Source organism: Rhinoraja longicauda, chromosome 28 (genome assembly GCF_053455715.1).
Source record: "Rhinoraja longicauda isolate Sanriku21f chromosome 28, sRhiLon1.1, whole genome shotgun sequence".
Taxonomy (NCBI): domain Eukaryota; kingdom Metazoa; phylum Chordata; class Chondrichthyes; order Rajiformes; family Arhynchobatidae; genus Rhinoraja; species Rhinoraja longicauda.
Window position 1 is genome coordinate 18,408,927 of NC_135980.1, and position 22,759 is coordinate 18,431,685.

The following is a 22,759-nucleotide window of genomic DNA, read 5'->3' on the forward strand; positions in this document are numbered from 1 at the left end:
TGGAATTCCAGAGTTCAGAGGCATGATTGCAACAGTGAGCAATGAAAATCAATGATTTACAACCTCAAATTCCAGGAGCATAAAAATCTCAGGGAATTATACGGGTGGAACAACGGACAGATGGAGGCCTTGGGTCGTGGAAGGTTTTGAAAACATGGATGAGAAACTTAGAGTCATAGTCATACGTCACAGACGTGGCCCAACTCGTAAATGTGAACCAAAATGCCCCATCTAATCTAGTCGCATTTGCCTGCACTTGGCACATGTACTCCCCCATTCTTTCCTAATCATGTACCTATTCATGTGTCTTTTAAATGTAGTTATTGCACCTGCCTCAACTCTTTATGCAGCTCATTCCATATACTACCACCTTCTGTGTGCAAGGGTTGCCCCTCAAATTCTCATTAAACCTTTCCACTCTCACCTTAAACCCATGTCCTCTGGTTCTTGATTCCTCCTACCCTGCATAAACAACTCTGTGCATACACCCTATCTGTGCCTCTCATGATTATATAAGATCACCTTTTAGCCTCCTGCACTCTAAGGAATAAAGTTCTAGCTTGCCCAATCTCTCCTTATAGTTCAGGGCTTCGAGTCCTGGCAAGATCCTTGTAGATAATATTCAAACCAAGCTATTGTAATGGCCCAGTCTCATGGCATATCTGGATATACTTCTGAGTAACATGTGAAATCAAGTTTGCTGAGGAACCCAAGATAAAAGGACATTCAAGAAAAATAGGAGTAAATACACGTTGAGGTAAGATCCTTTTTCCCCACGGTGGAATGTCCAACCACAAAGGGCAAAGGTATAAGATGAGAGAGGGGAAAGTTTATTAGAGATGTGCAGGACAAGATTTTTTTTATACAGAGAGAGCGGTGAGGGCTTGGAAGGCGTTGCCAGGGTAATGTCAGTGGAGGCAGATTCAATAATGATGTTTAAGAGGCTTTAAGATAGGCACGTAGAAGTGCAAATAATTGAGGGATATGGACCATACACAGGCAAACGAGATCAGTTTAATTTGACATCACATGTTCGGCACTAACACTGTGGGACACAGGGCCCATTTTTATTGTGTAGTTCTATGTTATGTGACAAAGTTGCAGATTCATGTTTCAGCACATGTGTAGCAGCAGCCAATGGGCAATGGATCTGCTCCTGACATTATCAGTGGCTTCAAGGTGAGAAATTGTCAAAACATAAAGGAGGTTACAAAGGGTCCATCAGTTATTTCAGTGGACAAAGACCTGAAAAATTGAGTACAACAGTGGAAAATATGAACTGTCGATTTTGGCAGAATAAAGTAAAACATTATTTAAGTGTTGAAAGATTCCAGGGTTTTGATTGACACAAATATCGATGTCTTTAGTGCGTAATTCACAAAAAGCTAATGTGCAGTTACACCAAGTAATCAGTAAAGTGAACAGAATGTAATTGTATATTGTGCATATTATATATTGTGAGGAAGATCACATATCAAATGCAAAGGTTGTGAGGTCATGACTTAGTTATATGTGACATGCGTGAGACCACAGATTACGTATTGATGTACAGTGCTGGCTTCTTTATTTAAGGAAGAACGAAAGCAGTTCAGAGCAATTTACTGCACTGCTACCTGAAATGGGTGGGTTGTTTAAATAGAGATCGTTAGATATGCCAGGTTGGCTGGAGTTTAAAAGAGTAAGGTGGGACTTGATTGAAACATCATTCATCAAATGTTGCCAGGACTTGAGATATTGGGAGAGGTCGGGCAGGTCGGGACTGTATTCCTTGGAGTGCAAAAGGGTGAGAGGTGATCTTGTTTAGGTGTATAAGATCATGAAGGGAATAGATAAAGAATCAAGAACTAGAGGACATAGGTTAAAGATGAGAGGGGAAAGATTTCATAGGAATCTGAGGGCAAGTTTTTCCACAGCGGTCGTGGGTATATGGAATATGCTGCCAGAGGAGATAGTTGAGGCAGAAACTATAACAACATTTAAAAGACATTAGAACAGGTATATGGATAAGAAAGGTTTAGAGGGATATGGGCCAAACGCAGGCAGGTGGGACTAGTGTGGATACGTCACCTTGGTTGACATGGACAAGCTGGGCTGAAGGGCCTTTGTCCGTGGTGCATGACTCTATGATATAGCATCCTAAAGGTACTTCTGGGCGTGGACGGAATATTTTCTCTGGTGGGAGAATTTAGAACAAAGAATCATTGTTTAGAAATAGGGGGTTTCGCATTTAAGACAGAAGTCATGATTTTTTGTTTTCTCTCTGAGGTTTACAAATCAATGGAACTTTTGTCCTCCAAAGGCAAAGGAAGTAAAGTCTTTGATTATTTATAAGGGAGAGGTACAAAGAGCGTTGATAAACATAGAAAAACAGGTGCAGGAGTAGACCTTTCGGCCCTTCGAGCCAACACCGCCATTCAATGATCTAAAATCAGTATCCTGTTCCTGCTTTTTCCTCATATCCCTTGATTCCTTTAGCCCTAAAAGCTAAATCTAACTTTCTCTTGAAAATTAAAGGTTATCAGGGCATGCAGAAATGCAAAGCTGAGGTTGAAATCAGATTAGTCACGATCTCACTGGATAGTGAAGCTCCTAAACTCATATGTTCAGACACATGTCCTGAAATGCATCAAAGTGCCGCAACCACTCAATTTAGCCGCAACCACTCAACCACTCCTCTGGTTTGTTTTCATATTCCTGCAAATGTTTCCATTCCAAATACTTTTTGAAAGCTACAATTGAACCTTGTTTCATGGTTTTCAAACAAAACGTATACGATCCACAACTCACTGCACAAAAATATTTTCATCTCTCGCAGATCAGAGTCAAACAGTATGGAAACAGGCCCTTCGGCCCAACCTGTCCATGCAACTAAGATGTCCCAGTTACATGTATTTGGCACATATCCATCCAAATCTTTTCTACCCATGTACATTCCAAATTTATTTTAAATGCTGCCATTGCACTTGTCACAACTACCTTCTCTGGCAGCTTGTTCCATATATTTACCACCCTCGGTGTTAAAAAGGTTGCCCCTCAGGTTCCTATTAAATCTTTTCCCTCTAACCTTATGTCAATTCGTTATTGAATCCCCTACCCTGGGAAAATATTTTGTGCATTCTCCCTAACTACTTCCCTTGAGATTTTAAACACCTCTTTAAGATCATCCCTCAGCCTTCTGTACTCCGAGGAATAAAGTTGCAGCCTCTTCAACCTCGCCCTGTAGCTCAAGCCCTCGCAACATCCTCGCAAATCTTCTCCAAACCTTTTCCAGCTTACGGCATCTTTCCTATAACAGGGTGGCCAAATTGAATGCAACTCAAATGCAGCCTCACCAACGCCAACATAAAAGATCTGTCAATTAATGTTAAACTGTGTCCTATGAATATCGACCAGCGAAAACAGTCAGTCCAAGAACCTTAGGGTTCTCCTCGTAACAGTAGTATCTTTTCTCATCAAAAATGGGTTTGCTTTCACTTTTATTTAGGTGGTGGCACTGAGCCAGTTGATTCGGAGATCATAAAGATGGTAGAGAAGGGTTGTTGTGCCATTCTGGACAAAATTCATTTGTAGGGACTCCCCATTTGTTTTTCCGCAGTATCTATTGATTGTCTTCCATTATCAGAAGACATCTCTGCTTTTTGGCATGGGGCCAATTTGAAAATGAAACATTTTGGTGAATTATTACAGTGAAGTAGCCATCTTTTCATTGCATCTTAATCATTAGATCTCATGATATTGTTAGGAACATTGTAAATTGACTCCATTTCAAGATGAATTACTGAGAAAACATGAAGAATAAAACCGGGCAGGCAAGGGGGAATATTCATCAGAGTCAAAAAATATCTATTGCAGAAGACTTGTGCGGATTTTAAATTTCCTACACTTTCTCCACCTCCATACACAAAGCTCGACAGACAAAAGGCATTTATCTCATTTGAAAAGAAAGTGTAGTGACCAGGTACGAATTCTCAGCATTAGGAAAGCATTTAACAGGTTAGATGCAAATGAGATTAATTTAAGGGTTAGAAGTAGAAGATAATCATTAATAAATCTAACAAAGAATCCAGGAGAAACCTCTTTACTTAGAAAGTGATTACAAGGTGGATTACAGACTGTAACTGAGGCAATCAGCATAGCCACATTTAAATAGTGTCCAGATGAACATAGAAGGGAAGAATATATTGATTGTCTTTGATAGTGCGGAGCATGTACATACGCACACTCTCAACCAAGCATTAATCTGTGGGGTCAAATGTTCTGCTTCTTTGATGCAATTAAGTTAATAAGTCAAAGGCTATTCCTGCAACAACGTCCCTCATACAAGGATAGACACAAGAAGCTGGAGTAAATCAGCGGGTCAGACAGCATCTCTGGAGAACAGGAACAGGCGATGTTTCGGGTCAAGACTCTTCTTCAGACTAAGTGGAAAAGGAAATGAGAGATATAGAAGGTGAAATAGAGAGATATAGAAAAAATGAAAGATATGCAAAAAAAAAGATAAAGGAAACAGGCCATTGTTAGCTGTGGGCTAGGTGAAAACGAGTTATAGACAAGATGATTTTGAAGCTAGTACAACGACAGGTGGGAGTGGGACGGAGAAAGAGGGGATGCAAGGGTTACTTGACGTTATAGAGAAATCAATAATCTTACCACTGGGTCGTAAGCTCCCCAAGCGAAATATGAGGTGCTATTCAATACAAGGATTAAGCAATGCTAAGACTTTTCCCCAAATTAAATTGTTATGATGAAATAGTGAAATATTGAAATGAAGGTAGACACAAAATGCTGGAGGAACTCAGCGGGACAGGCAGCATCTCTGGAGAGAAGGAATGGGTGACATTTCGGGTCGAGTCTGAAGTAGGGTCTCGACCTGAAATGTCACCCATTCCTTCTCTCCAGAGAAGCTGCTGAGTTACTCCAGCATTTTGTGTCTACCTTCGATTTAAACCAGCATCTGCAGTTCTTTCCTACAAATATTGAAATTAATTGAGTTAAAAGAAAAATTGAAGTCACCTTTCTAATTTTTTTAAAATATCACAGGAATAAGGGAGATAAAAAATGTCTTTTAACTGTAATATATCTGACATACAGAGAAGGGCGCTAGTTTGTGAGATGAAGATTAGGAAGCCATAGCTCAAGATCAGAAACTAATTATTTTGTAACAGTCAATAAGGTGAAAGTGTTTCCAGTGGCAGGAGGGTACGCTAACCAGATGAGACAGATTAAGGTGCAGGCACAAGGAACTGCAGAATGCAGGATCATTACGGTGAACAAGCTGCCAGAGGAGGTAGTTGAGGCAAGGGCTATTATCAAGTTTAAAAAACATTTGAACACGTACATGGTTAGGATAGGTTTAGAGGTATATGGGCCAAATGCAGGCAGGCAGGACTTGTGTAGAAGGGGCATGTTGGGCCAAAGGATCGCCTGTTTCCACACTGTATGACCCTATGACTGGCAAAAGTGGATGGGGAGATAGAGAAAATAATGTTGGGTAACGTTGTGCTGCCTCAAAAGATGTTGGAAGCAGATTCAATAGAATCCTTCAAAATCAAATGGGATAACTACTGAGGGTTGGAGCGAGAAAGTGAGATTTAGAGCTGTTAGGAAAAGGGGATGGGACTAACTAAATAGATTTAGCGAAGAGAAGGAAGAGGTGGTATCCTGGATGGCCTTGTTCTATGATCCGAAACAGAAACACATCAGTAACAAGGGTCAGGATGAAGTCTCTGATGCGACTGGCAGGCCGAGTGCTTGATTTATTTATTTTCCCTCAATTTGCAGAGACTGGGAACTAATTCACTCCTGGCTGGTGAATGAGTGGAATTTTCCAGCTCTGACTCATCCACAGTAAGAGACGCCATTTGGCCACGCCTGTTCTGCAGTCCCCAGTGTCTTTAAACCAGCTGTGGCTTGAGGCTCTCCAACTCAGAAGGGCGCAATGTGTCGCGAAAAACATTCCCATATAGTCCAACAGAAAACCTTTTGACAAACGTAAAGAATATGCTGAATATGTTGGTCCTCTTACCATTTACAAGCAGCCATGTAAAAGTTAATTGTAAAAATAGAATCACAGCAGTACTGTTTGTTAAAGCTCCAATGTTCAATTGGTGAAGCTGGTGATGCAGGAGATCGGATCAATAAAGATCTTTTTTAGCTCCCCAGACGTTTTTGTTGGGTAACACACCACCTGGCGTGATGTTCATACTGAGAGCAGGAACAATCAGCAAGCTCTTTGTCAGTCAAGCCTCAGCACCAGAAGAATTGGAGATGAAGATATCATAAAAAGGAGGCAATTTTGCCCTTCCAGAGAAGTGGAGGGTAATGGACAGACAACCTTTGGTCAGGACTCTTCTTCAGAAGGGTAGAGTAGGCAGGAGAAAGCTGTAAAAAAGAGGTGAGGATGGGACAAAGCCTGGCAAGTGATAGGTGGAGAACACAAAGTGCTGGAGTAACTCAGCAGGTCAGGCAACATCTATGAAATGCGTTCTGGGTCGGGACCCTTCTTCAGACTCAATGTGATAGGTGGATACAGGCGAGAGTGCTTTCATTGGCAGATGGGTAGAGTAAGTGGAAAAGGCTTGAGGTGAAAAGGATGTCAGATAAGAAAGTTCAGAAAAGATAAGAGCGATGAAATTAAAGTCAATGGGATATGGGTGGAAGGGACGGGGAGGAGAAAGATGGGGGGTGAAAGGGAAATGGGTGATGTGCATGCAGAGGACTGGAAAGGAGCATGGGGACAAGGGTGGTGGAAAAAACATGTGTGGACCAGGGCGTGGGGGTAGGGGAAGAGGGGGGTAGGAGGGGTATTACAATTTAACATTCATACCAAGTCTTGGCAGAACGAGCATGTGTTCGGCAAAACGTTCACCTAGTCTACACTTGGTCTTACCAATTGCATCGGGAGACTCAAATGCAATCGACAAGGTCGGAAGAGGTGGACGTAATTCTGTCTCACCTGGAAGGGATGCTAGGTCGTGGACCACCCTGGCCAGGTGACTAGCATTTCAGTGGCAGATTATCTTGGGAACAATTATCACAACACCATAAGTGTGAATGATAGTTATGAAAACGTTCAGGTCTGGATCTTGGGGGAAAGTTCGAAAGGGGGACAGATTGCAACATTATTAGGCAGGAACTAGGGAAAGGAAATTTGAAGCAGCTGTGACTGAATCTACTTCTAATGTGATAGTTGTTTAAAGACCAGTTGATCAGAGTTCAAGACTGGCATGTTCCAGTAGGGCGGGTGACAAGGATGGCAATGGAACAGAATGTTAGATGATGTAAATTGGGACCGTATCAATTTGGTTAAAATGAAACAAAAAGCATATGCAAGATTGAGGAAGATAAAATGAGCCAGGGACTTTGATGAATATAAAGAAAGCAGGAAAGAATTCAAGCAGGGATTAGGTGGGCCCAAATTAAAGAGAATCCCAAGGCATTTTATGCACACATTAAATAGCGTGGTAAAGGTAGTGTATGGTATGCTTGCCTTCATCGGTTGAAGCATTGAATATGAGGCAGGAGGTCATGTTGCAACTTTATAAAACGTTGGTTCGTCCGCATTAACAGTATTTTGTGCTATTCTGGTCAATCTATTACAGAAAGGATGTGGATGCTTTGGAGAGGGTGCAGAAGATGTTTATCACTATCAGAATGTTTCCTGAACCAGAGCTATTAGATTTGTGATAAACTTAGAGTATTTTCTCTGGAATGTTAGAGGTCAAGGGTAGACGTGGTAAAAGCTTATAAAATCAGGAGAGGCATAGATAGGGTAGACAGACAGACACCTTTTTCGCCAGGGTGGAAATGTTAAATACTGCGCTTAGCTTTAAGATGCGAGGAAGAAAATTTAAAGGAGATATGATAATAACATTTAAGAGGCTTTTAGATAGACAAGTGGTATGTAGGGAATAGAGGGATATGGATCACATGCTGGCAGGAGGGATTAGTTTAATTTGGCATCATGTCGGACACAGACATCATGGACTGAACCGCCTGTTCCTGTGTGTCTGCTTATTATTCCCTTTTATCTTCCCTCAGCTCATGCTTTCATTTTTAATTCTACTTGCATGCAACATTCAGAAGAGGCAGATATACTCTGGTTGGGGAACTCAACATCAACCACCAGAGTAGTGTGTTGGAATCCTATTGATGAAGCTGACTAAGTCTTAAGGTCCCAGAATGAGTGCTTGAACCTAAAGATGAGAAATGGCAAATGAAAGAAGAAAATCTAGTTGATTTAATCCTCACCATCTACTTGCATCTGTCCATAACAGTATTGGTAGTATCTTTGTGGAGATAAAACTTACAATGAGGACATCTTCATGTTGTGTGGCACTAATCCTGCTAAAAGGGATCAATTTCAGAACAAATCTCACAACTTAATGCTGGCTTTCCTTGAAGCACTGCAAGTAGTTAATTCCAATCTGTAATTTCCTGGCCTGGTATATTTCTCAACAAGCCAGGAGACCAACAATAGTTCAGTGAACAATGCAAAAGAACACACAAAGAACAGCAGAAGGTATGGTTGAAAATTAGGCACCATTCTTGTGTTAGCTCAGGATTACTAGCAGAAGCACCACAATCCTACAGACAAAAACAATGCGATCAAAATTCTGCCGTCTGTCCACATCTCATTCCGAATGATGGCAGACAATTAGTCAACAACATAAGGGAGCTTCATTGACAATCTGTCCTCCACAATGATCAAGCACAGTACACGAGTGAAAAGAACAGCCAAAGATAGACATAAAATGCTGGAGTAACTCAGCGGGACAGGTAGCATCACCGGAGAGAAGGAATTGGTGACATTTCGGGTCGAGACCCTTCTTCAGACAAACGCGAAAGAGTTTCCAAACACTTTCTGACAAGTGCCAGGGGCTTGGCCCACCTCAGCCTGCTCTTGAGATGCCCATTATCATGAACACATGGCTTTAGCTTTGCACGCTTTCATGAAATGTCTGAAAATATTTGCAAAGGCTATGGTGCCTGACAGTATCCTAGCTGAAATGATGATGAGTCCGAGAACTAGCTGCACCTCCAGCCAAGTTGTTCTGGACATTATGGAAAATTGCCTCAGTTGTTCCATCTACAAAAAGCCAGACCAACCCAATATGGCCAAATAAGCTTCATTAGCCACAGTTCAATCATCTGCTAGAAGACGATGAGACCATTGACACCACTATCAAGAAGTTATTTGGTTACTGGCCAGTACAAGATAATGATCGAGTTCTGCAGGCAGGCATATGAGTGAGGTAAAAAAAAAGAGAGGAAAAGGGCCGAGAGCTTGCGGGAGGAGCACAAAGGGGGTCAAAAAATGTACACAGAATTACCAGTTTCAAGCCTCTTTTAGTGCATTTCAAAGTAAAAACAGACATTACAAAATAATGTGAATCATTGCACACTAATAACATTTTGAAGTAAATTTGCACATTAATTGATAATCAGCCCAAAAAGGTGGTAATTGGCTGTGTTTTATATTTTAACCCTGTCTTAATTAATTTAGTTATATAATCTTGCACTTAAGTTTAATATTTCCTCATTCCAGTTTCACATTGATTTTCTGGCACTCTTGGTTCCAGAACTTTGCTGGTTTATCCAGCAGGATAGCTATGGAGATAGATTTGCTGGCTCCAGATGGGCTGGAGTTCCAGAGCCCATGCCGCAGGTTGCAAATTCAATCCACCGATCGGCCGTGGAAGTCTCGATGAGGTCGAGATTGGCTGCCTTGCCCAGCCGAGGTGCCACATTTTCGGGGAGACTTCCACGGCGCGGGGTATTTCTCGCAGAACCTCTGGCGACCTCCAGCGGCCGAATTTACAAATTGGCCAAGGAAGTCCCGATGAGGTCGAGATTGGCTGCCTTGCCCACCCTAGATGCCACATTTTCAGGGGACTTCCAGGGCGGGCGGGGGGGGGGGGGGATTTCTCGCCGAATCCCTAGTGACCTCTAGCAGAACCTAGTGTACATTACAAGTCTATACATCGTTTATTCTTTTTTTCTTTTTTTCGATCCGATTTCACCGTTTATTTGGCAAAGTGAAAAACGCGGAAACCATGCAAAAAGCGCAGAAAATGGATTTTAAAAACGCGGAAATCCGCGGAAAATTCACATGCCTGTATAGGCCAGTGCTGGGTATATATAAACAAGAACTCTTCTCAGCGAGCAAAGACAAAGTGCTGGAGTAACTCAGCAGGTCAAGCAGCACCCCGACGAACAGGGATAGGTGATATTTCGGGTCAGGACCCTTCTTCACACTATGAAGTGCAGATGGAGTTGATTGGAGAAGAGATGGGGAAGGAAAAAGAGGTTGGGTTAGGGTAGACTGGTCAGTGTACTGGACTAGTCAGTGTACTGGACCAGTCTGAAGAAGGGTCTCGACCCGAAACATCACCCATTCCTTCTCTCCTGAGATGCTGCCTGACCTACTGAGTTACTCCAGCATTTTGTGAATAAATACCTTCGATTTGTACCAGCATCTGCAGTTATTTTCTTATACTATATATATCTTGGACTAGACTACATCCACAACTCAAAGAGACTTTATGGTCCTGGGATAAACAAAGAATTATACTTTTAATTATGTAGCAGCAGTCCCTTTTCATATAGTTGAGATAGAACCATCATGATATGTTCCTGGCTCAGGTAGAAAACATTAGCAAAGAAGCAAACCAAACACTGCACCAGGGCAGAATGGCCCACAAATCTGGATTTGTAAAGATTAGTAAATGCGTGGCAGTTAGCTGCAACGTCAAGATTTTGGATTTAGTCCACATCGTTCACTCTTAGCTAGGGCAGCACTTGGTTTATGAAATATCATCAAAACATTGAGCTTACCAGTGACCCGTCATGGAAAACAGAGACTTGGTCAGACATTGTAACACCGCACAGTGATTATGCAGCTTTACACCCAATAATCAGAGGTGGAATGTAAATTTGGTAGAAATACGAGGGGATGGTGATCACACCCAAAAGCTTATTGCAGTATAGGGCAACACAGTCTGAACAAGGAAAAAAGTGAGAAAGGGAAGTGTGGGCAGGGAAATGAAAGGAAACCAGAATATCATGGAGTGGGTAAAAAAGAGAGAGCAAGATTTTTTTTTAGTCAGGGAATGACTTTCCATGTCATTTGAACTAGAATGACACCATCTCCTGAATGAACATAGAACAAAGACAATACAGTACAGCACAGGAACAGACCTTTTGGCCTACAATGCCTGTACTGAACATGATGCCAAGACAACCCACTCTCATCTGCCTGCACACGATCCATATGCCTATCTAAACGCCTTTTAAATGTCGCTATCGTATCTGCCTCCACCACCACCCGGCACTGCGTTCCAGGCACCCACTACTTTGTGTAAAAAAAAACATGCCCCGCACCTCTCCTTTAAACTTTGCCCCTCCCACCTTAAAGCTATGGAGTCAGAAGGGTCCCAACCCAAAACACCACCTATCCATGTTCTCCCGGGATGCCACCTGAACCGCTAACTTACTTCAGCACTTTGTGTCGTATTTCATAAAGCAGCTTCTTCTGTTCCTTGTCTCTACATCTTCAAGCTATCCCTCTAGTTTTTCAGCTTTGTTTTTAATAGACAATAGGCAATAGGTGCAGGAGTAGGCCATTCGGCCGTTCGAGCCAGCACCGCCATTCAATGTGATCATGGCTGATCATTCTCAATCAGTACCCCGTTCCTGCTTTCTCCCCATACCACCTGACTCCGCTATCCTTAAGAGCTCTATCTAGCTCTCTCTTGAATGTATTCTGAGATAAATTTATGTACTTCTGTCTGGTCTCCTCTCAACCTCTAGAGTTTCAAAGAAAACACACTGTCTGAACTACATTCTTCCTGAACTACATACTTATAATATTCACGAAGAAATTTGAAATGGGACATTAATATGAAGAAAAAATTGAATGAGCTGGAAACGACAGCCAATTTGAGAATGAATAGTATTAAATCACAAGCCACACGCAATTCATTCATTTCTGATGCCGCTGAAATTTGGAACTTCTGGGAGTTACTAAACAAAGTTCTTCAAGGGAAGCTCTCTCAGAGCAGGACCACTCAGGAGGAGGAGAGGAATGGAAACCGTCTATTGCCCCCCCAAAGCATTCTAACACTGGAACACCCTTCCCCACAACACTGGTAGCACTTTCACCAGACGTACAACAGAAAGTTCACTACCATCTTCTCAAGGACAATAAAGGGGCAGGTAATAAATGCTGGTTTTGGATTCACAGACCGCGACTGTAAATAGTTGTGATACTGGGGTGGCACAAGATTGAGTATAGCACCAGGTGGCTTGAGCATTGATGGAAGAAAACCATAAAGCAAAGTTTCACATACTTCAGTGGTGACGCTAAGATTTCTAGAATCTCTTCCAGTGGTCAGAGTGAGGAAGGAGCCAACAAGAGAGTCACAGATCAATGGCCCAACATTCACACAATACATGGACCACATGATATGAAGATCAAAGAATCGGCTGCCCACACTGTCATGGAAATGAAATAGCCTGTAACTGGAAAATAGTGCTTCATTCTCAGGACTTTGTGCACAAAGCCACCAGCTACATCAGATACCAATGCCAAAAAAGGACAGAAAAGTACTGCAGGGCTGAACCGCACACAACACAAACACTTGCTCATCGTCCTGCCTAAATGAACTGCTGTCCCTGATTGGTCATCCTCTCCAAATTTAATTGAGCATAATACTGGGGAATTCAATTTGGAGGCTAGTTGTTGCTTTAGAAAAGTGGTTGGGTTAAAGGCTTTACCGTACCAACCACAAAATCCCGAGAAACAAACACAGAGCAAGCAAGCTTCCCAAAGGATGCTCAATTGGAGGGTTCTTTCAGACAACTCAACCTTTCCCGGAAAGTCCACGTTTTAGCTGTGATTAATCCCATTCCTTGACCAATTACACCAATCTTTACAGTAGAAAATATAACAAACCAGCTGGAAAACTACCCTCATACGGGAACCCACTCTGAAGCAACTGTGCAGCAATACAATTGAGTCAGAATGGCTACCCAACCACACCGGTATAAAATCTGATTATGAAACGTCACTTATTCTGACCAAATAATGAGATTTCTTGTTTGCTATCTCATTGTTACCAAACATTACTAAATGTTTAGTGTCTCATTTGGTAACAATCTCTTCTGGCCCAGTTAACAACAAGATACCAAACAAGAGCTTCCCTGATGATAAAATGGAGCAGAATGGGGAGTCGAGCAGTCGGTATAAAGATGACAAATCAGATAGAAGCCAGGCTGAAGACAGATAGCCGCGAGGCAATAAATGGACTGATAATATTCCAAAATCCCAGAGATTTCAATTGTCATGCAAATAATAAAAAGAATGTCCAAGGGGGTGTCAAGAAAAACTCTTTGACCCCATCTGTCTGTCAACCACCCCCCCCCCCCCCGCCTGTATCTTTCTATTACCTGCTACTCTCTCTCCTGCCTCTCCCCTTTCCCCCGCTACAATCCACATGAAGGGCCATAACCCGAAGCATCACTTATCCATGTTCTCCAGAAATGCTGCCTGACCTGCTGAATTACTCCAGCACTTTTTGTGCATTAATCAGCATTTGCTGTTCTTTGTTTCTAAATCTCTACTCTTTTAATATCTTTAGCATGCATTTGTCTCCATCAGTCCTCCTCTTCAGTGAATGTATGGATAAAAATTATGGAGGTATGAACCAATATTTTCCAATTGTCCTCATACACAGGGGTACTTCCAGGAGACAGGGGAACTGCAAATATGGGATTTTCATTCAAAAGGAATGGACTCAGAAACTCGCAGAGAACCAATATTAGTGGTGACTTGAGGAAGCCAAGATCATGCACTAATCTTAGATGGCAACAGGACAGGTTAAGGAGGTGATTAAATAAATATTCATTATTCTGAGCTTAGTAAATAGAAGCACTGAATACAAAACACAGGTTGTGAATCTCTGGAAAACACCGGTTCAGTTACAATTGAAGCGTTGCATCCCATTCTGGACACTGCAATTCAGGAAGGATGTGAAATCTTAGAGTGCGGAACAGAGTCACCAGAATTTTTCCATGAACCAGGTTCCATGTATGTGAACAGATTCGAGAAAGCCGAGGTTGGTCTCCTTGGAGTAAAGGATGACAGGAGGCATGATGAAGTGTTCAAAGTCATTAAGGACTGCAAATTATGAAGGGTCAAGACAAAACAAATAAAGCTGTTCTGACTGATGGGAGAACCGAGCATCAGAAAACACAGATTGAGTTGTATGGAAAAACTTTTTCCATGCAGTACAATGACCTACAATTCACCGCTTCAAAATGTGGTGGTAGGTAGAAAGTTAAGAACCTACAGGATTACAGAGACGTACCAGTAAATGGGACGACATGGATTGGTCTATTAAAGTCCTGAATGGACTCAATTCAGGACTTCTATTCTATGATATAGAAGCCAAAACTTGTGGTCAAAACATAAATGTTAATAAATGAAAAGAAATTCAGCAACCTGTCTATCTATGGAATGGCTAGAATGTGGTGACACAAAGAACTGCAGATGTTGGAATCTTAGCAAAACTCAGCGGCTCAGGCAGCATCAGTGGGGGGAATGTCAGGTGGCATTTCAAGTGGGACCTTTTGTTAGAATGAATAGGTTACATTTGTGCTGCTGGAATGTGCTGCTTGCCACCAAACAGGAAGGGTTGGTGTATTTACAGAAAGCCATTACGCAGAGCGTGAAGGATAAGGAAACAGCAAGATAGCGTGAGAGCATTGGATGGGAGGAGGCCACTATGTGTCATTAATCTGTGGTGAACTTGAACATTGGGCTGGATTGCCTATTTCTGTGCTAGAAATGTGATGTAACTTCCCAATCAATGGATTTAAGGGGCAATGGCAACTGCCTGCTCTTCAATCATACCAAAGAACTACCTATTTGCAGAAATAGGAAAAGTGTTGATTAACCACTAATCAGCCTAAGTCGCTGAAAATGCTGCATCAAAATGGTGAGAATGATATTTTGTACTCTGTATTTTTCCCTTTGCTCTTCCTATTAGCAGTGTGAGGGGTCTCAGAGCAACACTAGCTTCAATGGGCAAGTCATTCTCCCACTTGCCTGACACCCGATTACTGAGAGGATGCTCGCTCTGCCACAGAGATAAAGGCTGAGGGATGTTCTCAACATCACCTTAAAAAGTGAAATCACCCCACAACCTGGGGGTACTCTTGGGCCCACGACTGCCCAAAACATAGCAGTGGCATTCAGATGGCATTGAGAACATTGAATCCAATCACTGAGTACACGGAAACCCTGTGCAACTGAGAGGAGACCATAACCTTCCACACTGCTCGCCTACCCACACTGTCAAGTATCTCCTGTGGCAGAATCTGCAGTTTCCCTCAACAGCGTCAGAACTGTGGTCTTTCTCGACTCCAGGGGACTGAAGGAAAGATCCGTTCAATATCACAATGTAACCTTAGTTTAGATACGTTGGTGCAAGGTCTAAACTTTTCCCATCTGACTTAATAATCTGTTGCCACTTAACTATTGTTTCCATTATTAATTCTGGGGCAGGAATCCTTTGTTCTCACGAGTTCACTCAGACACAATGGTTTAATTCCAGTTCTGTCATCGGCTAAATCAATAGCTGCACGGAAGCACAGGGGAATATCTGAGAACGTTCGTTGAAGTTAACAGCAATAGTATAAGCGACCCTTCACACCTGCTCTGGCTCTTGACTAAAGCTACCTAAACACAGGCCCTCCCCAGGTTACAAACGCTGATCAGCGTTTGTACACGTGATCAGTGTTTGCGAGGCTGGCAGGATGGATTTTTGTCAGCTGCTGCAGAGTTGCAGGCATCTTCTGCGGCCTGGGCACTCAGTTTGCATCAATATCTACATGGTTGAGTTAAACACCCTGAATTAACTACACATTGTCTTTGTTTAAATATATAGTCTGCCGGTCACATTTCCAACTTGCGAACTGTTTACGTCAAGAATGGTTCTCGTGAATTGAACCCTGATGTAATCTGGGGAGGACCGGTAATGTCATTCAGATGTCCCGTATCCATCAAGTGGCACAATAGTTAATGAAGCTGATGCACAGCTCCAGTGACCTGGGTTTGATCCTGACCTCAGGTACTGTCAAGATGGAGTGTGCTTGTTCTCCCTGTGACCATGTGGATTCTGTGTGATCTGCTTTTCTCCCACAAAACAAAGTCATGTTGGTTGATACCTTGATTGGTTACTGAAAATTACCTGGATGATTTTTTTAAACCAATATGTAGAAGAACTGACTAGAGGGCAGGCCATCCTAGACTGGGTATTGAGGAAGGATTAGTTAACGACCAAATTGAGTGGTTGAGGCACTTTGATACATTTCAGGACAGGTGTCTGAACATATGAGTTTAGGAGCTTCACTACCCAGTGAGATTGTGACAAATCTGATTTCAAACTCAGCTCTGCATTTCTGCATGCCCTGATAACCATTAGTTTTCAAGAGGGAGTTAGATTTAGCTCTTCGGGCTAAAGGAATCAAGGGATATGGAGGAAAAAGTAGGAACGGGATACTGATTGTGGATGATCATATTGAATGGCGGTGCTGGCTCGAAGGGCCGATTGGCCTACGCCTGCACCTATTGTCTATGTATCTATGTGTCTAACGTGTCCAAAATCCTTCATGTTTCTATCATCCACAGAATGGAGTATATGTTGTCTACTGGCCTCTCATCCTCTATTAACACTGACATATGCTTTGAGTGGATGCTGCAAACGTCTCAGAAGCGTATAGGATGTCACCCAGGGGATCATGGGCTACTCTGGCACATGATTTGGGACCCAGTCACCTGACCGCCCACACTGCTATTACATTAAAAACACCACTCTTATCCTTGCAAGACCATGGACTTTAACACTGGATCGCAGCAATCTATTTCAGCCGAGCAGTCTCTTACAAGTATGTTCATCCATCATATGAATTCCCTCACACCCTGCATCCGGTTAAAATAGATCTGGAACCTTCGACCTACACTATGGTTCACAACTCTGAACTTTTCACCTCCGGTTCCAACATTTCAAGACTAATTCCTGATCAAGCTTTCAGTAACACCTTCTATGCCAACGTACCAGCCACAATGTGCATTTTCCATCCGTGGAGCACACTGGAACATATTGTTTCATTTGCCTCTGTAAATGGGTTAGTTGAGGATGTAAGGCAAAGGGAAGCGGAGACAAATAGCCTCTTCCGGTGTTGTAATGAGCAAATACAAATTGACAAATTATTTACAGTCCCTTCTTAACTATTCAGTCACCTTTTACACGTACTGATAACATGATTTGCATTTATATACTGCTCACACAGAATCACACATCCAGGATTGCTGCACAGAGGCATAATGACTCAGAGAAAAAGTCGATGCCAAGCAGTCAGTGGATAAGAGGTCAGTAGACAACATACAATCAACATTGTAGATGATGAAAAATGCTATCAGGTTATCGCTTATATTGTTTTACAATGTAGGTGGCGGCTATTTGGCCCAGCAATCCAATGCTGCCTCTTGAACTATTCCTATTGGTTCCATTTGCCCATAAATGATCCTGTAACCCGTTCTTTATTTACAGAAACATTTAAAATATTGTTCAGTTCGATAGAATTTATGGATGACTTTAAGGGGCAACTATCAGGAACATACAAGATGGGCACAAAATGCTGGAGTAACTCAGCGGGACAGGCAGCATCTCTGGATAGAAGGAATGGGTGACGTTTCGGGTCGAGACCCTTCTTCAGACTGATGGAGAAAGAGGGGGAAAATATCATGAAGGATTTTAAACGCAGGAATTACATTTATTACAGGAGTTGCAAATGATTCACATTAACATCTATGTCCAATGCTGATTCTCCTGTGAAATGGAACCAATGTGGTTGTCAGCAGTGTTAGCAAACCAAAGGAAGGATGAAGTCAGGATCAGGGTACTGATTTTAGATGATCAGCCAAGGGCCGAATGGCCTACTCCTGCACCTATTTTTCTGTTTCTATGTTCGATGTTTCTAAACACAACTTTTTGAGGAGAAACTACAACGGTAAATGTTCCCAATTGAACAAAGGCCAGGTGTAGAGGAGGGGCATGCAGAGGAGCCAAGGGAAGGAGAGTGACCAGGGGAAGGCATGAGAAGGAAACGGGGGTCAGAGTGATAAATGGAGGAGTCGAAGGGGGAAGGAGATGGTGAGAGAAATATTTGCGTACCTATGTGGGGTACGAGAAAGGGAGGAAGTTTGGGGGGGGCTAGCTACTTGAAATTGGAGAATCCATTGCTCATACTGCTGGATTGTCAGCTACTCAAGCAGAATGTGAGGTGCTGTTTCTGCAGTTAATAATGTAATATGGCATTAAATCATAATGTAATATGACAGCTATTTCTCTGCTCTTTTAATATAGTACCTCAACCATTCAAATGGACTTGTCTTTGCGGAAATAGCAATGTAACTTCACCAAAATATCTTCCACAAACAATGTCCTGGGCTACAAGTGTGCATTTAACAGCATTTCTTAAATTCACCGAGATTTGGAGTGAAATCATTGTAAAAAAAGTGATAGGTGCAGATCAGGGCAGCTTGTATCCCAGAGCAGAAAGATTCCATGTAACTGCTCCCCAAAATTTATCCAGACTTTTGGAGGAGCTCTGACCTTTAGAGGAAAAAAAACACCATTTGTCCCTGGAAGATGGCACCAGAACTGGATGACTCTTCGCCTGTTCCTTACAGGGAGGAATCATAGTCATACAGCATGGAAGCAGGCACTTCGGCCCAACCTGCCCACACCGACCTATATGGCCCATATACCACCTGCCTGCATTTGCCGCATATCCCACTAAACCTATACTATCCATGCCGGAGTGCAGGCAAGGGTTGGAGGTGTCGGCGGCAGGTACGGCCTGAAAGTGGCGTGGGGGCAGCCAGAGCTGCAAGCAGCTGGGGAGGCATCGCAAGCCAGGGGCGGCATGGAGGTGGCGCAAGCTGGGGCTGCAAGCTGCCAGAGTGGAGGCACGAGCCGAGGGAGCCGTGGGCCACTGCTGCAGTAACCGGTAGGGAAAGCAGCGTGAGCAGCCAGCATTGTAAGCGGTAGGGAAAGCAGCGTGGGCAGCCAGCAGTGTAAGCGGCAGGGGAGGCAGCACGAAGCGGGAGTGGCAAAGGCAGCCAGCACTGTAAGCGGTAGGGGAGGCAGCGTGGGCAGCCAGCACTGTAAGCGGTAGGGAAAGCAGCGTGAGCAGCCAGCACTGTAAGGCTTCAACCACACAGACCTCTTCTTGGGCTTCTTCTTTCCTATTATTCTTGTCCTTCTGTCTTGCTGATCTTAAAGCATGAGGGTCGCTGCAAGCAGCAGGGTTTCTTCTTCTTGTGAGAGCAATGCCCTCTGATGTTGCTCCATGGTAGTCATGATGCAGAATGATTGGAAACCCTACCCTACACCACCTTTTATAGGGAAACCTGGTGATTCCATTGTTTTGGAGGCTAAAATGACGTGAATTGTCTGCAGTTGTCGCCGAGAGGGTCGTAGCTTGCCGCGAGTGGAGGTAGGTTGACTTCGGTTGTCACGTGTGTGGTCGCAGGTTGTCGTAGGTGGACATCCTAAGTCACGATGATTGGGTCGCCGGTAGCTTGTCGTAGACATTGTCATAGGGAGGGTCCAGTCACCATTTTTTTGGCGACCTGCTACGACTATGACAGTCGCCTACACAATCGCCTATAAAAGGGGGTGTAGGGTAGGGTTTCCAATCATTCTGCATCATGACTACCATGGAGCAACATGGTGGGCTGGTCCTGGTTTTGTGCTGTTCAACTCTATTTAAACATTTCCTTCAATTAAGGAAGGAGCATACCATCACCCACACTATCCAGCTGATCACTGTATGACCAGCCTGTGATACAGTCTACAGGTTTGACATTGACCTCTTCAGCCATTACAAAACTGGACTGGAAACCAACTGTATTTAATCCAGGAACACCTTCTTAACTCCAATCATTGTCCTAATCATTTTTTTAATAATAGTTCATGGCCAGTTAATTGGGCTGTTGTTGCTGAAATATTAAAGGTCGCAGCTCCAGATTAGACAACAGACTTGACTAGACAAGGGTCCACAGTTTCACTAACTACCATCATTCTCTATACAGCCTCTGCTTCCTGTCAGCTGACCCCTGTCACACATACACCCTCAATTATATCAAATCTTCCTGTGCAGAGCAGCAATGGTGGACACCAGACATGGCATAACAATACAATCTTACGAAATTCCCAGCCAGAAAGCCCCAAACCTTTTAAGTTTTGGCTGAAATGGGATTGGAGAATTGTAAAACTCTTGCAGGTCAAAATGGCTAACATGGACATGGTGGGCCTGTTTCTGTGCTCTACAACCATGACAATTTAATGACTTGGATCTTTGTATGAGGGAGTCACATCACAGATCGCTTCCAAACACAAACCTTGTTATTTTCCATACTAAACACTGCAGAAATTTGGTCTTAACACAGAGTCAATCTGTGACAGTGCCAAACCATCTTCAGCAACTCATTATAAACAACCATTGCTTATGTAAATACTAGCTCCAATCATTTGGCTCCTGAAGTTTAATAACGATGGCCATGTTTGACACTAGGAAGTATTTTTGTCTCAAGACCTACTGTGTACTCGAGCTTCCTACATCAAAGGAACTAATATTTCTACATTGAAACTATTAAACTTGCATCTATCCAACTTGCTCACCAAAAGTATTCAAACAATTCACAGCCAATCCCACAAGTTAACTTCACAAGTTCAAATTCTTAAAAATAACATACAACAAATATACAATTAGTTAATGAATCTGAAAATATTCTATAAACTTAAATAAAACCATCATTAGCACCTCAAATTTCACACAATACCACGTGTTATTTTCAATTAAAAATTGAAAAAAAACTATAGCTTCAAGTTAAGCAATATAAAACTTATTTTGTTTAGTTTCTGAATGTTAATGCGAATTGAATTTGGAGCTTCTCTATTATGCCCCCCCCTCCCCCCCGCCATAGAAAGTTGACCAAGTTGCCTCAAACTCTCCCACGTCTGTCAGATCCAGCAGTATCCAGTAAGCTATTCAACCAGCTTTCCTGCAGAGTGGGCCGTGCTCCAGCCCCCCCCCCCCCCCCCCTCATACTATGAACAGAACGAGCAACGTTAAGCTGGAACCTTGTTTTCTGATACCTGGAACTTGGCAGATTCCTCCCTCCGGGGATTATTTGCTTTGTGGGGGGTGGTGGAGGAAACTCCGGGCCGTGTTATGTCTTTTTTGTTCTTTAGTTTATTTTCTTCGTATCTTTTTTTTTTAACAAAAAAACCTTCAGCATCAGCGCTTCATTGATGCCAGGGTGGCAGCGAGCCGGCACGGACTGCCCACCTGCTCGACCCCGAGGCTTCACCAGCTAAGTTGGGCCTCGGGCTCCACAGCCGCCATTGTATTTATCTTTTTTGAAAACAAAAAGTTTTTAAAAAATAATAGTCGATTTAAAAATAATTAATGTCGGGAGCGGGGAAGTCGAGGTGAACGGGAGGGGGATTTATCTCCTTCCCCCCCGTCCGTTGCTGTGAGCGATAAACAGAATCTCCCCTTTCGCCACCGTAACAATGGTTAAAATGGAGGCAGACTTCCGGGTCTACTGCAACCTAAGTTGATAGCGAGCGGCCGGCGTCGTGACTGATAGCAAGGTGGTCAAATCAGGCCTGCGACCAGACGCCACTCGTCCAATTGACAAGAGGACAATGGACGGGTCTTCGTGAATCCCGTGGCATCCTAACTTGCTGGCTGGCGTGGGCGTTGATTCATGTAAAGATTAGTCAATAGGAAAACCAACATTCTTTCCAGTGGTCCAATCGTCGAGGAGTGTGGGCGGGACATTGTTATCAAGTTTGAACAACCGGTAAAGGAGGCGGGTCCATATCCTGAATAAAGCAATCAGCTTTGAACCTTGGCCGGAGTTGCCCAATGACGAGCTCTGAAGAGGAGGGCTGATTTTTCAATGGACGTCAGTTTTCATTCTACGTCACTGTCAGGAGGGAGGGGAATCAGAGCTGATTGACATTATGATTGACCAATCATAGATTGGTGATTGATTCCGACCAACCAATCCACGAGTCACAGAGGCGGGATATTAGTCTGCCTGGCAGAGAGCCAAAGTGTGGGGTTTCTTGAAGTGGCGAACAGGGTCTCTCCCCTCATCCATTTGCAATGAACTGCGATGGTGGCCAATGTTGGGGTCATTAATTGGGTCAGTGCTTTGGAGGCTCTGCAGGTCAAAGTTGGTTTATCCCTCACTCTCCTCTAATATACCAACTTCATGAAAGTTCTCATGTATCAGCCATGATCACAATGAATGGCGGTGCTGGCTCGAAGGACCGAATGGCCTCCTCCTGCACCTATTTTCTATGTTTCTATAAAGGAGACACAATGAACTACAGATGCCAGCATCTTGAGTACTGGATTCCATTAGCGCTGGAGGAGGAACTCAGCAGGTCAGGCAGCATCTGGAGGGAATGAACAGACGACGTCACCTATCAATGTCCTCCAGAGATGATGCCGAACCTACTGAGCTAACTCCAGCATTTTGTTTGTTAATTGCATTAATCTTTAAATAAGTTCACATCTGTCTCAATCATTAGGTCCATGGTGACTTTGCACTTTGCAATTATTTCTTCTGAGGCACTGCCTCTGGATGGAGGCTGACAAGAATGTTGTC

At 43.1% G+C, this 22,759-nt stretch overlaps 1 protein-coding gene across 6 annotated transcripts in view; it reads right to left on the bottom strand.

Moving 5' to 3' along the window:
* Positions 1-21,742, bottom strand: part of gatad2ab (GATA zinc finger domain containing 2Ab) — a 100,468-nt gene extending 78,726 nt beyond the window's left edge. For 3 of the 6 annotated variants that reach the window (XM_078424273.1, XM_078424272.1, XM_078424274.1), the window contains exon 1: positions 21,231-21,736. The gene's annotated coding sequence lies outside the window, so the exon portion shown is untranslated. Of the gene's footprint in view, positions 1-21,230 lie in introns of all 6 variants that reach the window. The other 3 variants (XM_078424275.1, XM_078424276.1, XM_078424270.1) reach the window with 3 other exon arrangements.
* Between the last annotated feature and the right edge of the window lie 1,017 nt (positions 21,743-22,759).